General features: G+C 47.8%; 1 protein-coding gene across 3 annotated transcripts in view; it reads right to left on the bottom strand.

Moving 5' to 3' along the window:
- LOC119858198 (dynamin binding protein) overlaps nucleotides 1–9,735 on the bottom strand; it is an 81,594-nt gene extending 71,859 nt beyond the window's left edge. Inside the window, exon 1 of one of the 3 annotated variants that reach the window (XM_038408223.2) lies at nucleotides 9,654–9,735. The gene's annotated coding sequence lies outside the window, so the exon portion shown is untranslated. The remainder of the gene's footprint in view (nucleotides 1–9,653) is intronic. The other 2 variants (XM_038408227.2, XM_038408224.2) reach the window with 2 other exon arrangements.
- Nucleotides 9,736–15,467: the final 5,732 nt, after the last annotated feature.

Here is a 15,467-nt window from a genome sequence, read left to right on the forward strand (position 1 = left end):
ACGTTTCTGCTGCACAGTGACTCATAGATTTCAGATCCATTTCCCACATCCCTCAGCCTCTCTCCTTGCATCTGAAATGAGGCCAGATAAGAAATTTTCATTAATGGATTCACCATTTTTGGGGAAAGGCAAGGGAGAAAATGAATGTTAGACCCTTACTCAAAGAAGCCACTACTCAGAGGGAGGGTGATCCGAAAGAGGATGATGAAATGAATTTGTGCCGTTTTTAGCCTCTTTAGGATGTATGTAGATAAAATTAATGGAGTTTTTTGTACATTGGAAATATGGGTTTTATCTACCCTGTTTTTGCTGGAAGACTAACACACTCACAGACACATGGGGCCCCAGTACTTAAGAGACAAGGCAGCTGTGTAAAGGGATCACTGGAGGTTGATAGGGTATTAGAGCCCCTGCAATATGAATTACAGTTGCAAGAGCACTTCTAATTCTAATTGCTTGCCCTTCATTTAGATTTTAGATGGAGTCCATTGGGAAGCAGCATAGTCCAGTGGATGGGGCACTGGAATGAGAGTCAGGAGAACTGGCTTCTATTTCTAGCTCTGCTGTGTGATCTGGGGCATTTGTCAGCATTGTCTATTGAGACTGTCATCTCTTTGGGGCAAGGATTGTCTCTTACTCAGTTTGTAAGCTCCTAGCTCACTTGGGGCCTGCTTTTGGCTGGGCTGCTAGGTGGTACTGGAATACAAGTAATTATATTATATATTATACCCTCTAGCAAAAAGCTTTTATAATTTTGCTCAAATACATTTTCAAGTGACACAATCACTGGAAATGTAGGAAACAACTAGTTAAGGCAACATTAACTTCCAAGCCAAGCATAAGGCAGCAAGTATACTCACACACATCATCTTCTTTACAAAGTCCTTTCATAGAGCCGTCCACAGTGTACACATCCCAGTCACACACTGAACTCTGAGCTCAGCACAATGAGGTCACACAGCCATGCTGCCCACACCAGTTCTCCAGCTCCCTTGCTCAGCCAGACTCACTAGTTTCATGCCCCGCCACATCTCCCCACTCCCTTAACCCCTGCCAAAGTTTTAAACAACTTAGTTTTATCAGTGTCCATTTTTATTAATATTTAACTATTAAAAATAAACGTTAAGTCCAGTGAATGGAGGATCACAGAGGCATGTGGGGAGAGCAGCTGTAGCCAGGAACCAGGGAAGTCATGTCGATGCACAGAAGTAGCTAACAGGCTGGGCAGTTCCTCTGGCTTTTCTTTGGTGATATTCATTCAGCTATAACAAACAGAACTGTGCTGTCCACAGCAAATCTTGACGGTTTGTATAACAATCACTTTCTGTTACTTCCCTTCCCTGGCTTTGGTCAATCTCTAAACTTTGAGCTTCTCAGGGCAGGGACTCTCCTTCCTTCTTGAATATCTGGAAAGCACATGGCACATCGGGGTGCTCTCATGAACAAATACCTGTACATAACAGGGAATAACACCTTGTAGGTTAAACATAATTGCACAGTTTAAACAGTGGCCTCTCTCAGAGACATGTGAGGGAGAAAGACACATACATGAAACTTTGCAATTTGTGGGGACCCTGGTATTTTAATTGGGGGTGGGGAATTGAGGCTGTTGGAGAAAAATCTTAGAGAAAGGTATTTCTAAGTGTTTCCCCTGCAAGAGTGAGCAAATATTTTACCATAACAATATTATAAAAAGTCCAACTATCCCTGAAGAGCATGTGCTAGATGTGGAGACTCAATTAAATCATTAACATGTGAGAGATACAGAGGGATCTGAGCCAAACTTCAGAGAGAAATCTTCACCCACCCTTTGCTACAGAGCTGTGACCGACACTTCCACAAAATAAACTATCCCCAGCTGCCCTTCAACAGGATGGTTAATGCTACTTGTTTCAACAGGAACCTGCAAAGGAAAAAAACTCAACTTGTGCCATTTTTTCCCTTTTATGATAGACATAGGATCCCGAAAAGGTTCTGTAAAAATAAATACAATAAAATTCTGCTTGTTTTTCCAGTACTTAAGTACTGTCAAGGCTGGAGGATTCTGTGGAGACAGGGTAGCTTGCATACATGATGACCTCACAAAACAACATAGAAAACCTGTGCTGAAAGAGAAGATTTCTAGTCTAGGTGTTTTTTGTTGTTTCTGTTAATAGATAAGGTAAAATAAAACTAAGGCACAAAGAGCTCAACAAAATACCTCTGAGGCCTTCCACTGATCCTCCAACAAAGCCATATTTCTTTATAGTCATAATATTTTTCATGTTAAAAAAAACTGGAAACAAATAAATGAGAACAAAACCCCTTTGGGCTGCCCTCTCCATCACACAAGAGCCCAAGCCCAATCCTTTCAAATCCCTTTGTAGGCCACCTGTAATTAAACTGCAAACAGGCTCCTTTTGTAAACTATTTCAGAAGCAGGTTTATAGAAGAGCTTTGAATTTGATGACAAAAAGATCTTGGAAGGTTACAAGACGCACTGGAGACAAAAATTGAGACAACTACAGCTGCTGTCATTGGCAGAACAGGGGGTGTGGGAAGCGGACACCAGCCAGCTCAGAGATGTAGGCAGTTTCTGCACTGAAAGTGCAGACAAGACGTTGAAATGTGATACACAGCACAATAGGAAGCAGGAAAGTGAGTAAGGAGGAGTAGATGGGGTGAGATTGTGCCGTATGGTACAAAGTGACTGTATTTAGGAGAGTTGTGTAGGACAGACACTCTCTCTCCTATCTTTGTCAGAGGTAAAGACAGAGACTGTAACAGAAGCCCAGGAGAGAGAGGCAGTGGCAAGTGGGGGGCAGGAGAGTGGTCCTTTTCAGCAGAAATTTGAAAGCCATGGAAACATGGCAAACCTCACATGACAGGTGTAAAGTCACATTGCTTAATGAATGACTGGAAGGCACTTAGATACTACAGAGATGAGGACAGGATAGGAACTAGAAAAGAGTACAGCGAGGCAGCTCTAGATGTCAGGAGCTGTAGAGGAGAAGGTGCTTGCACAAGGAAAGGCTAGAGCATGTGAAGTATAATGCATCAGCTTTGGCATCACTCTGTCAGACACGCTGTAGCAGGGAGAGGTGGTGCAGGAGGTGCCTGCTTCCATTGCTCTGATTGCAGCTCTCATAAGGCACCCCCTCAGGAGCTGATCAAGGTGGCACCTTTTGCCGCTCAGCTCAGCTCATCTATAAAGTAAGATGCCTCTGTCCCTCCCTATGCTTGAACCCATGCTTCCCTATGAAACAAAGGAGATTTAGTAGAATGACAACGTTAGCCAAGTTACACCCACGGGGTGAAACCTGCACCCGGTCTCTCAACTGGAGGGGGTCTGCCCATCTGTACCCCTCTCCCCAACACCAACAAGGCCTCAGCCCCCTCGTAGGATGCACACAGCACCAACCCTACCTTTGAACTCTGAGGCCTCAGGCTTAGTGTTTCTGCTTGGTAGAGAGGGCAGGCCCAAATTACTGACAAGCAAAATAACATTGTTCAATGTTTGTATCACAGCAGCACCCAGAGGCCCCAGCATCTGCCCCTGGGTTTATACAGTTAGGAGCCGCTGTGCTGCCCTCCTGTCTCTCCCTGGAGTTATTTTCTCTCATAAGCTATTAGGTCAATACCAAGTGCCACAAAATACAGGTCCCTCCTGCTGGTTTACCCCAGAACAGCCCCCTGGCCATTGGAACTCAGATCACATGGGTATGTCCACAGAGCCCACAGCAGCAAATCCCAGCGCCCCAGTTGCCAGGCTCACACTAGGGCACTAAAAACAGCTGTACAGACTGAGCCCATCCCCTTTCCTATGCTACATTTACACAGCTAGCCTGAGCCAGGCTCCACGCTTGCTGCCACTCACTGTGTGGACATGTCCCCAGAAGATCAAAATCCCTAGGCCAGATGGCCCTCTGCCAAGAGTGCTCTATACAGGAATTATAAAGGCAGTGCTCTGCAGCATTCATGGCTTTACCTGACAGCTGGGCCACATGCCCATAGTGTTTACAAGGCAAGGTTTATGCTGCAGATGGAGTAACAGTGACAATACTGCCTAAAGCAGCAATCCCAGGCTTGGACATTGCTCAACCCAGTCTCCTTAAATGTATGGCACAACTGAGGTCATTTATACGTGTATGTCTCTGGGCAGCAAACTGTGGGTGCAGAGAGGCCAGGTTTTAAAATCAGGCCTATATCGTTAGCTGTACAAATGGAGAGTTCCTCTCAGCGTCCTGCCTGTTTGATAGCTTTACTACTTCTGACACCGTCACCACATCGACGATGTTCCCCAGACCACCAGAATTTACTCTGCCAGACCTACCAGTAGCACAGGCAGATCTGGCACAGAGCACCATTAAATCAGAGCTTCCATGTATCTGTAATCCTAATTCCAGTCTTCCTAACAAACTAAGGTGGGTATTAACTGTGCAGTTAGTATGCCAAGCCCTCTGGGAGCAGTAGCTATGAGACACTTGGAGGGTGACATCCTGGCCCCACTGAAATCAATGGGAATTTTGCCATTGATTTCAACAGAGCCAGGATTTCACCCACAAACAACAGCTGTATGACTCACACCGTCATACTAAACCCCCAAGCATAATCTCTGCATGCCTCAGCTTCACCCACCTTTGCTGCTGGACCCATATCACAGATGTAATAGTGATTACATAATAGCTCAGTAATAGTGACCACAGTGTAATTAAATGTAACATCCTTGTATGGGGGGATAATACCAAAACCCACACAACAGTAACATTTCACTTTAAAAAGGGGAACTACACAAAACTGAGGAGGCTTGTTAGATGGAAATTAAAAAGAGCTGTGACATGGGTTAAATGCCAGCAAGCATGGGGACTATTCAAAAAACATCATAACAGAGGCTCAGACTAAATGTATATCCCAAATCAGAAAAACAATGAGAGGACCAAAAGAACGCCATCATGGCTAGAAAGCAGAACAATGGAGGCTGTCTACAGCAAACAGGCATCCTTCAAAATTTGGAAGTCAGATCCTAGTGAGGATAATAGGAAGGTGCACAAACTCTGGTGGGTTAAGTGTAAAAGTGTAATAAAGGCAGGTAAAGAAAGAATTTGAGAAGCAACATGGTAAAGATGCAAAAATTAACAGTAAGAATTTTTTAAGTACATGAGAAGCAGGAAGTCTGTCAAACAGACATTAGGGCGACTAGACCAAGATGCTAAAGGATCACTCAAGGAAGACAAAGCCATTGCAGAGAAGCTAAATTAATTCTTTGCATTGGTCTTCATGGCAGAGGATGTGGGGAAGATACATACCTCAGAGCTATTCTTTCTGGGTGACAGATCTGAAGTACTATTCCAAACTGATACATCACTAGAAGATGTTTTAGAACAAATTGATAAATTAAGCACTAATATATCACCAGGATCAGATGGTAGTCACCCAAGAGTTCTGAAGGAACTCAAATATGAAATTGCAGATCTATTAACTCTAGTATGTAAACTATCACTGAAACAAGTCATTGTACCAGATGACTGGAAGGTAACTAAATGTAACACTGATTTTTTAAAAGGGCTCCAGAGATGATCCTGGCAATTACAGGACGCAAGCCTAACTTTAGTACCAGGCAAATTGGTAGAAATTACAGTAAAGTACAGAATTATCAACATATAGATCAGGGAGGGCAAACTACAGATGCAGCCTGTCAGGGCTTTCAATCCGGCCTACAGGATTGCCAGCCCCATGGCGCAGGAGGGCTAAGGCAGGCTCCCTGCTGGCCTTGGCACCGCGCCACTCCTGGAAGGAGCCAGCACCATATCCCTGCCACCCTGGGGTGAGTGGAAAGGAGGAAGAGGGCTCCATGCCCTGCTCTCGCCTGCAGACACAGCTCCCCGCAGCTCCCATTGGCCAGGAACAGGGAACGACGGCCAATGGGAGCTTCAGGAGTAGTATCCACAGGGGAGGGCACTGTGCCACCTGCCTCACCCCACCCCACCCCACCCCCAAGAGTCACTGCCGGACATGCGGGCCACTTCCAGGAACAGTATGGAGCCAGGGCAGGCAGGGAGCCTGCCTTAGCCCTGCTGCGTGCCACTGCCACCCCGGAGTCACTCAAGGTAAGCAGCGCCAGGCCAGAGCCCACATCCTGAACCCCTCCTGCACCTCACACCTTAACCCCCTGCTGCACCCCAACTCCTTGCCCTGAGCCCCTTCCTGCACACCACACCCCTTCCCACACCCCAACCCCCTGCCCCAGCCCTACATTCAAGGCCCTGCATACAATTTCCCCACCCAGATGTGGCCTTCAGGCCAAAAAGTTTGCCCACCCCATATATATATAAATACAATTTGTTGGGGGAAAAGTCAGCATGGCTTTTATAAAGGGAAATCATGCCTCACCAATCTATCAGAATTATTTGAGTGGTTAACAAGCATGTGGATAAGGATAATCCAGATGATATAGCGCACTGGGATTTTCAGAAAACTTCTAACAAGGTCCCTCACTGAAGGCTTATAAGAAAACTAAGTAGTCATGAGACAACAGGGAAGGTTCTCTCATGGATCAGTAACTGGTTAAAAGACAGAAAACAATGGTGAGTTTTCACAACGGCAAGAGGTAAACAACAGGGTCCCCCAAGGATCTGTATTGGGACCTGTGCTGTTCAAAATATTATTAATGATCTGAAAAAGGGAGGTAAACAGTGAAGAGACAAGTTTGCAGATGATACGGTATTATTCAGGATTGGAATGACCTTTGGATTGAACTAAGAATCACAAAGGGATCTCACAAAACTGGGTGACTGAGCAACAAAATGACAGATGAAATACCACATTGATAAGTGCAAAGTAATGCACATTGGAAAAAAACTAATACCAACTGCACATATATAATGATGGGGTCTAAATTAACTGTTACCACTCAAGTAAGAGTCTTGGAGTCACTGTGGATAGTTCTCTGAAAACTTCAGCTCAATGAGCAGCAGCGGTCAAAAAGGTTAACAGAAGGTTAGGAACTATTAAGAAAGGTATATGTGAAATAAAACTAAAGTCAAATGAAGTAAAAACCTTAAATGAACCAAACTGTAGCATAGAATCTCTATGGATAGTAATTCCAGGCTTGAATAATAAGAACAAACAAGTAGGGATATACTACTGACCACCTGGCCAGGATGGTGCTCAGGGAGATTACAGAGACTATAAAAATAAAAATCTCAGTAATAATGGGGGATTTCAACTATCCCCATATTGACTGGGTACATGTCATCTCAGGTAGGGATGCAGAGATAAATGACTGCTTCTTCGAGACAGGCAGCTAGTCCTGGAAACCACAAGAGGAGAGGCAATTCTTGATTTAGTCCTAAACGGAGCACAGGATCTGGTCCAAGAGGTGAATATAGCTGAACTGCTTGGTAATAGTGACCATAACATAATTAAATTTAACATCCCAGTGGTGGGAAAAACACCACAGCAGCCCACCACAGTCGCGTTTAATGTCAGAAAGGAGAACTACAGAAAAATGAGGATGTTAGTAAAACAGAAATTGAAAGGTACAGTGCCAAAAGCCAAATCCCTGCAAGCTGCATGGGAACTCTTTAAAGACACCATAATAAAGGCTCGATTTAAATGTATACCCCAATTAAAAAACATAGTAAGAGAACCAAAAAAGTGCCACCATGGCTAAACAACAAAGTAAAAGAAGCAATGAAAGGCAAAAAGGTATCCTTTAAAAAGTGGAAGTTAAATCCTAGTGAGGAAAATAGAAAGGAGCATAAACTCTGGCAAATGAAGCATAAAAATATAATTAGGAAGGCCAAAAAGAACATGAAGAACAGCTAGCCAAAGACTCAGAAAGTAATAGCAAAAAAACATTTAAGCACATCAGAAGCAGGAAGCTGCTAAACAACCAGGAGGGCCCCTGGACGATCGAGATGCTAAAGGAGCACACATGGACAATAAGGTGATTGTGGAGAAACTAAATGAATTCTTTGCATTGGTCTTCATGGCTGAGAATGTGAGGGAGATTCCCAAACCTGAGCCATTCTCTTTAGGTGACAAATCTGAGGAACTGTCCCAGATTCAGGTGCCTTTAGAGGAGGTTTTGGACAAACTGATAAACAGTAATAAGTCTCCAAGACCAGATGGCATTCACCAAAGAATTCTGAAGGAACTCAGATGTGAAATTGCAGAACTACTAACTGTGGTATAAAGAAAAGGAGTACTTCTGGCACCTTAGCTCACAAAAGCTTATGCTGAAATAAATTTGTTAGTCTCTAAGGTGCCACAAGTCCTCCTTTTCTTTTTGTGGTATGTAATCTATCATTTAAATCCACTTCTGTGCCAGATGACTGGAGGATAGGTAATGTGACACCAATGTTTAAAAAAGTCTCTAGTGATAATCCTGGCAATTACAGGTCGGTAACCTAACTTCAGTACTGGGCAAACTGGTTGAAACTGTAGCAAAGAACAGAATTGTCAGACACATACATGAACACCATATGTTGGGGAAAAGTCAACATGGCTTTTGTAAAGGGAAATCAGGCCTCACCAATCTATTAAAATTCTTTGAGGGGGTCAACAAGCATGTGGATCGGGGGATCCAGTGGATATAACAGGTTTCAGAGTAGCAGCCGTGTTAGTCTGTATTCGCAAAAAAGGAAAGGAGGACTTGTGGCACCTTAGAGACTAACAAATTTATTTGAGCATAAGCTTTCGTGAGCTATGGGCGGCCATGAGGGGGGTTCAGGGGGCCGTGGGGTTGGGGCAGGGGGTGACGGGAGGGATGAGGGGGTCAGCGGGAATGGGGCAAAATGGGGGGCCATGAGGGTGGTTCAGGAGGCTGGGGGGGTCGGAGCAGGGGGTGGCGGGAGGGATAAGGGGGTCGGCAGGAAAGGGGGGGCCATCAGGGGAGTTCAGGGGGGAGGGGGTCAGGGCAGGGGGTGGTGGGAGGGATGAGGGGATCGGCAGGATTGGGGTGCAATGGGGGGTCGGGTATGGCGTGGCGGGAGGGATGAGGGGGCCGGCGGGAATGGGGCGCAATGGGGGGTCGGGTATGGCGTGGCGGGAGGAACGAGGGGGCCAGCGGGAATGGGGCGCAATGGGGGGTCAGGGCAGGAGGTGGTGGGAGGGATGAGGGGGTTGGCGGGAATGGAGCGCAATGGGGGGCCATGGGGGGGTTCAGGGGGCCGGGGGAGGTCGGGGCAGGGGGTGGCAGGAGGGATTAGGGGGCTGGCAGGAATGGGGCACAATGGGGGGCCATGGGGCGGTTTAGGGGGCCATGGGGAGGTCGGGGCAGGGGGTGGCGGGAGGGACGAGGGGGTCGGCAGCAATGGGGGGCCATGGGGGGGTGGCGGGAGGGATTAGGGGGCTGGCAGGAATGGGGCACAATGGGGGGCCATGGGGCGGTTCAGGGGCCCATGGGGAGGTCGGGAGGGACGAGGGGGTCGGCGGGAATGGGGGGCCATGGGGGGGTTCGGGGGCCATGGGGGGTGGGGCGGGGGTGGCGGGAGGGACGAGGGGCAATGGGGTGCAATGTGGGATCATGGGGGGACGGGGCGGGGGGGTGGGAGGGACGAGGGGAATGGGGCGCAATGGGGGTCTCGGGGGTGCTGAGGCGGGGTCTCGGGGCGCTCGCTCTGCGGGAGCGGCTGAGACCCGACGGCTCCCGGCCCGGCCCCGGTTCCTACCTGTTCCCCGGGCCGCTCCGGCCCCTCCACGTCCCGCTGCCGCTGGCCGCTGCCGCTGCCGCCTCCGCCCCCGGCCCGGAGCCCCGCCCGGCCGCGTCACCGGCCCGGCCCCGCCCGCCCGAGGGAGCCGAGACTCGGGGCGGTTCCCGCTCGGAGCCGGGGGCGTCGGGCTGGACCGGGACGGGCCCTTCTGGCCGCCCAGCCCCGGCCCCCCCCGGGGCACAAAGCAACCCGCCTCGTGGATGTAGGACACCCCCGCACCGACCCAGAGCCAGGGAAACAGGGACACCCTGCCGGGACACTGACCTAGGACCCCGCATGGCCCCGGGGACACGGACACCCTGCATAGTCCTGGGGACAGGGGTACTCCCCCGGGCGTGGAGACAGACACGGGACACTGCACATGCAGCATGGGACACCCCACATGGACATGGGGACACGTGGCATAGGACATCCAGCATGGCGACATGGGCATGGGACACCCTGCATGGACACGGGGATGCTGACAAAGGGACACCCTGCACGGACACAAAGAAGTGGACACAACCCCTTCTCCCGCCCCTCCCCAATGGATACAGGGACACCCCTCACAGACATGGACACAGGACATTCTGCACAGATACAGGGACATGGACCCAGACATAGGGACACCTCACAGAGTCACACCACTCACAGACATTGATGCACAGCCCATTACATAGCCATGGGGCACAGTGACACCCTACACAGGACAGAGGCTCATGACATGCAGCCCCCTGCATGGGGATGGCACGGGGCATAAACTTACATCCTCCCTCCCCCAACAGCACAAAGACACATGCCACATAGACGGGGACACAGAGCCCCTGTCACCATACAGCTGACACAGACAGGCACATGGACACAAACACCTACCATGCACCTGACATGGGGGAGCTGATCCATGGTGATCCTTAGGGGAAAGGTGGGTGCACCCTAGCTCCAGCAGCGTTGCAAGCTTGTGGGGGAATGTGTCTCACTCACATGCTCTGTTGTGGGCTGCACTTGGCTTTGTCCTATCTACATGGGCAGTGGAACTGGTCCCAGACCTAGCACAGATGATCCATTGCAGCAACAGGTCATGGCCTGGCACAGACCAGTGTGAGACTCAGTCACTTCCCCAGAGTTGACCTGCCAGGTCTCTCACTCCTGCGATCAATCTTGGCTCCTTTTAAATCGAACCTTTGGCTTCAAGAGCAGCAGCTGCCCAGCCCTGCTGTTTTATTTCAGTTCAGTAACATCCCCACCTTCTGGCTGAGTGCTGCCCCTGCGTAGCTGAGACAGATCCCAGAACCCAGCGTTCCACGCTATTCCCTTCCCCTGGGAGTTTCTACGCTACAATTAAACACCCAGGGCTGGCCTGTGTCATTTGACACAGGCTTGCAGGGCTGTACAATTCCAGGTAGATGTTCAGGCTCGGCCTGGAGCCCCAACTCTAACAGGCCATGAGGAGGGAGGATGCCAGAGCCTGGGCTCTCACCCACAGAAGTTGGTCCAATAAAGACATTATCTGACCCACAATCATGAATGTTCAGCTATGTGGCAGGTGGCCACAAGTTTGTTACACTATATAACAACAATATGGAAAATACAAAGAATAAGGGAGATAAAGATGGGCTGTGTGTGCAGACAGCACATCATAGCAAACAGTACCAATGGATAAACATATGCACAAACACCAAATGCATCCGATGAAGTGAGCTGTAGCTCACGAAAGCTTATGCTCTAATAAATTTGTTAGTCTCTAAGGTGCCACAAGTACTGCTTTTCTTTTTGCGAATACAGACTAACACGGCTGCTACTCTGAAACCAAACTCTGTATCCCCTTATGGAAAAACGGGTCCTTTCTGGGAACTAACCTTCATAACATTTCCTCAGCTCCAAGTGCTCCCTTCCATCTGCCTTGGCTCCTATTGGATTGCAGCCTATAGCTAAGGCTATGATTTTTTCATGGAAATCGCGGAAGTCATGGAATCTGTGACTTCCAGCAATCTCCGTGAATTCAGCCCTGTTGGCCAGGAACTGCAAGGTCACCCTGCAGCCACAGCTCCTGGTCACTATGGGCAGCAGCCCCCCCCCCACACACACACAGCTCCCATCTGCCGCGGGGACCCCCCCAGAGCTCGGGGCAGCAGGGCACCCTGGAGCTCCAAGCCCCCATGGGCAATGGGGGCCCCCCAGAGCTCGGAGCAGTACCCGCAGCTGCCCAAACTCTGGAGACGGTGTGGGGACCCCACAGCTGAGCGCTCCATTTTGTCAGGGATATTTTCAGTAAAAGTCACGGGTTTCTGTGAATTTTTCTTTATTGCCCATGACCCATCCGTGACTTTTACTAAAGATATCCATAACAAAATCTTAGCCTTACCTATAGCTAATTATATCAGCAAGCAACTTACAATTCAGAAGCGTCTTCCAGCTTCTCTTCTCCTTACTCATTCTAACAAATTTATTAGAGCATAAGCTTTCGTGAGCTACAGCTCACTTCATCCAATGAAGTGAGCTGTAGCTCACGAAAGCTTATGCTCTAATAAATTTGTTAGTCTCTAAGGTGCCACAAGTACTCCTTTTCTTTTTGCAAATACAGACTAACACGGCTGCTACTCTGAAACCTTACTCATTCTGTAATCGTTCTCCTGGCCCCTGAGTGAGGAAAGGGTGCAGTCACACAGGCAGACATCCTGCTTTTCGTACTGTGATTTGTTATTATTCACCTCAATAGCTCTGGCTTCTCTCCTCTTCTCTTTGCCATGTCCATTCCCAATTCACTCCTTACCTAACTTTGGTCCCAGCCCCTCCAGTGTTCGAAGAAGAGTTGCAAGTTTAAAGAATACTTTTATATTTTTAGCCCTAAGAAATTCTCAGCTGCTTCCTTTCTCCCTCACTAGGCAGATTTTACTCTCCCCTTTTCACTCACGTCTCTATATTTGACTTTTCCTATCCCACTGTGTTGCCCATGAATGCCACTGTCCTGATGTCTTTCACATCCTCCATGGCCATCTCTGTGATTCAGCCACTGCCCTGAGGCCATCTCTGCTGCAATCCCCAGCCAGGCAGCCTTCATTTCCTTTTACCTCAGCTACTTGAAACTCCCTCCACTATGGACCACCAAGTCTACAGAAAAGAAGCATGCGTCACATGTACAGAGCTGCAAATTCACAGTCTCAGCTGAAATAATTCTCCCCCTCTCTCATATAGCTCCCAATTTCTCATGCAGGGAGGATGACAGACTCCCTGCCTTGAAAAGCTCCCAACCTAAAATATTGATCCTCCTTTTAGAAGGGTTGAGGGGTGAATTAGCTACAGCACTTGGAAGATGTGAAGTGCTACTAGGGTTATTACTATTATTTATTTATTAATTAATTACTAATTATTAAAAGACCCTGACCCAGCTAGATCCAACACTATCAACTCTTTTAACTGGAACTGCCTCCCAAAATTAGTGGAAAACCTTGTGCTGTATATAGGGTGACCAGATAGCAAGTGTGGAAAAATTGGGACGGGGGTAGAGGGGCAATAGGTGCCTATATAAAACAAAGCCCTGAATATCAGGACGGTCCCTATAAAATCGGGACAGCTGGTCACATTAGCTGTATACATTTAACAATGTCATTTCTAGCCCACACGTTTTCCAGCACATTGAGGCTATGTGACAGCAGGTTTAAGTGAGCAATGGCTGAACACAGTGGAAACATTTTGTAACCATTTTTTCCCCACATATGGATAACTCAAAAAGAGCCAAATGGATCTCTGCCAAACTGTCCACACACAAATTATTCCTCACTGGGCTGAGAATAAACAGGACGAATTCCAGTTCTGAGGCAGATTCCATCAGAAAGTTACACACTCATGGGAACAGTTTTATAATGAAAGGGCCTCTGTACCCAGGACTATAGTACTGCATGCATCTCTACCTAGAGTGAAGACAGGCCATGGGCAGGTGAAATCAGCAAGTCCTCTAGGACGTGCAGCCCTGTTCCAAATGCAGAGCTGCAAAGGAATCCCTGGATCTTGCTGAAATTGAAAAGCAAGACAGACAAATACTTTTTTCTGTTACACTTTCCAGCGGCACAAGAGGGTGATGAGTGTGCTCTCATTCTGCAGCTAATGGGGACCAGTAACATGTCCAGCTAACACTTTGATGCCTGGTTATTATTCACTGAGTGGTGTCAGTTCTGGACAACTAGAGGAAGCCATAGGCCCTGCCGCAAATAGCCTGCATTCTGAATTACACCAACAGACAGACAAATATACCCCAATCATGCTACATGCAACAAGGGCCATAGGCTGCCGGATAGGCCAAGAGGTGGACCTCTCCCTGTGCACTCAGTTTAAACACTTTTCATACATGAATGTTTGTTTACAATCAATGGCTGACAGGTTCTTATGAAAAAATCTGGCTGAAAATAAGAAGAGACAAGAATATGGGGAGAGGCAGCCAGACTTGGCTTGGGAAGGCGATGTTAAATACAGAGCGGTTGAATGGCTCAGCCTCTTCCTTGCTTTCTCTCAGCCTCAAGGAGGAGAGCATAGAGAACCTGAATCCAGCCTTGGCTACAAGTGGGAAACTAACCTGTATGCCTCCCCCACCCCAGTGTGGGCAGTCAGCATGAAATCACTTTCACAAATGGACGTAGTTATGTGCTCCTACCCAGTGTCCTCCAGGCAACAGAGACAATATAAAAGTGACCACCTCTTTCTAGGCCTGAGCCACGGTCCTTTCTCAGGAGGAGACATTGTAGGGAAGAAGCATCTGGAAGCCCATAGAGGTTTGAAGTGGAGTTGCTCGCTGCAGCCCAGTAAGGCAGGGAGTCAGTGGTTTGTGTGGGAGAAGACCAGAGCCAAGGAGGGATTTCTCCCTGAGAGTACTGATGCTGAATAGGGCTCATGTGGTGGGCTGTTGGGTGGATCAGGAGTGATGGAGATGAGACCAAGAGACACCTGGGAAAGAGGAGGAGTTTGCAAGACAGTTTGAGAATGTCTCTGGATAGGTCTGAGGTAAGGAGAGAAATAGAAAGAATGAAGATGGGATGTGTGACCCTAGGCACCCCTGTATTCACACCTTACTGCAAACATTTTTGTACAAAATACACCCTGTGAGGTATGGTATGAAAGCTAGTAACACGCTGGTTATTAATATTGTAAAGTGCCTGTGTTAATGTTATATGGGAAGTTATCAATTCCCTCTGCATGAGGTTATTAGAACATGGTTTAAGACCAGACAGCCTAGCCTAGATAAAGGTGGTAAGAAGGTCTGTCCTAGACAAAGCGTTTACTTCCAGTTACATTAACAGTACACAAAGCCATCAAGCTAAACCAGCAGGGATTATCCTGAGCCCATACTCAAAGACAGAGAAACATGCCTCCTGCACTCCAGAGAGACATAAGAGACTGAGTGCTCAGGAGGCCTTCCTGACTTGTGAGACAAAGATATCCCTGTGGGAACATAAGGGGCAGAGCGAGAATCCATCTTTATCTTTCACTTTAGGAGATGAAGAAAACAAGTGATTTTATCTCTGTGATGAGTCCTGGCCAGGCTGGCCAGCAAAAAGCTACAAAAGGATACTGGGCTGAGAGAAGCCATCTTGAACAGACTGTATCTTGCTAGATTAAGTTTTAGATGTGTTTTTTCACTTTATTTTCTTGTAACCATCTCTACATTTATCTCTTTAACTGTATCACTTAAGCCATGCTCTTTTATTAATAAACTCTCTAATTTTCCTACATCCCAATTCAGTGCTGGGTTTGAAGGGTATTTACCCAGTTAAATTAATCAGCTGTGATGTACTGACTCCAACA

This window comes from Dermochelys coriacea, chromosome 7 (assembly GCF_009764565.3).
Source record: "Dermochelys coriacea isolate rDerCor1 chromosome 7, rDerCor1.pri.v4, whole genome shotgun sequence".
Lineage (NCBI taxonomy): Eukaryota > Metazoa > Chordata > Testudines > Dermochelyidae > Dermochelys > Dermochelys coriacea.